The sequence below is a fragment of the Otolemur garnettii genome, unplaced genomic scaffold (genome assembly GCF_000181295.1).
Source record: "Otolemur garnettii isolate 467f Iridium unplaced genomic scaffold, OtoGar3 scaffold00029, whole genome shotgun sequence".
Taxonomy (NCBI): domain Eukaryota; kingdom Metazoa; phylum Chordata; class Mammalia; order Primates; family Galagidae; genus Otolemur; species Otolemur garnettii.
The window spans coordinates 17,008,907-17,010,607 of record NW_003852424.1 but is presented as its reverse complement, the minus strand read 5'-3'; the positions used below and the strand labels follow the sequence as shown (position 1 = coordinate 17,010,607).

Here is a 1,701-nt window from a genome sequence, read left to right as displayed (position 1 = left end):
CCGTGGCGTCACAGCTCACAGCAACCTCCAGCTCTTGGGCTTAGGCGATTCTCTTGCCTCAGCCTCCTGAGTAGCTGGGACTACAGGTGCCCACCAAAACCCCCAGCTATATTTTTGTTGCTGTTTGGCCAGGGCCGGGTTCAAACCCGCCACCTTCGGTATATGGGGCTGGTGCCCTACTCACTAAGCCACAGGCGCCGCCCTTCATGGATTATACTTCACATCATAATCTACCCCCCTCTCTCCGTCCTAAACTGCCCTAACCTCTCTGGGTTCAAATCCAAGGGTCACATTTTAGTCTCTGTCCTCTCATTCTCAGCAGTTTCTTATTTCACCAACACTCCTCTGGTCCTCTTCCCTCCCAGCTCTCTGGGACATCCCTAAGCTCTCCCTCTCTGTTGCTGGTCCAGGGTCCTCTGCTTCCTCCTCCCTTGACCCACACTCCTCTTGGACAGTCTTGTCCACTTCTGGTACTCCAAACCCTGTCAACACCCACCAAACTATCTCCAGCCTGGGGCTTCTTCCAGCTCCAGACCTGGGCCGGCTGCCCCTCTAGGTCTCGGCACCGGGGTCTCACGCAACACAGCCACACTGGACCACCCCAGACCCCCAAATTTGCTCTTTCCACATCCCACCACTTTTGTCTGTCGTGCTGAGTAATCTCTTAATCCCATCATATGATCCTTCAGCAAATCCTGATAGATCCAGTTTCAAAAATACCTGGAACTTGACCACTTCTTTCCCTCTCAATGGCCAGTCGGACCCATCACCCCTCACCTGAACCAACTCCCCACGCCTGGCCTGGGCCGTTTCCCACCTCCGCATCCCGGCCTCCCTGAAGCAGCCACCAGAGGGCGTCTATGAGCACCTGAGCCAGGGCCAGCCCCAAGTTCTCCCGCGGGCCCAACCAAGCCCAGCCCAAGCTGCTCTGTCCTGTCCTCATCCCTCTTCCTTCTCTCCCTTTCGCTCACCCTGCTCTAGCCACACTCTACACTGTGACTCCAACATGCCAAGTACAGTACTGCCCCCAGAGCCTTTGCATAGGCTGTGTCCCATTTATCCTTATAGCTCTCTCTCGCTTCCCTCCTTCAGTTCTCTGCTCAGATGTCACCTACTCAGTGAGGCCTTCCCTTTGTCGACGCCATCTCCTACTCCTGCCTCCCTTCCTGGTTCGTTTCTTCTGACTACTATACTTATTTGTCTCTCTCCACAAGGGCAAAGATTTTTTTTTTTTTTTTTTGAGACAGAGCCTCAAGCTGTCATCCTGGATAGAGTGATGTAGCATCACAGCTCACAGCAACCTCCAACTCCTGGGCTCCAGCGATTTTCCTGCATCCGCCTCCCAAGTAGCTGGGCCTATAGGCGCCGGCCACAATGCCTGGCTATTTTGGGGTGGCTGCTGTCATTGTTTGGCGGGCGCGAGCTGGATTCAAACCCGCTAGCTAAGGTGTATGTGGCTGGCACCTTAGCCGCTTGAGCCACAGGCGCCGAGCCAAGGACAAAGATTTTTCACTTTTTTGTCTCTCTGCTTTATATCTAGTACCAAAACAGGGCCTTGCACACAGTGAGCATTTACTGAATACTTGCTGAATTAAGAATTTTATGTGTCGGCTCGGCGCCTATAGCTCAACCGGCTAAGGCGCCAGCCACGTACACCTAAGGTGGCGGGTTCGAATCCCCAGCCCGGACCCGCCAAACAAC

At 54.3% G+C, this 1,701-nt stretch overlaps 1 protein-coding gene across 1 annotated transcript in view; it reads right to left on the bottom strand.

Moving 5' to 3' along the window:
- Positions 1 to 1,701, bottom strand: part of MPND (MPN domain containing) — a 10,082-nt gene that overhangs the window by 5,843 nt on the left and 2,538 nt on the right. The gene's annotated exons all lie outside the window — the stretch shown is intronic.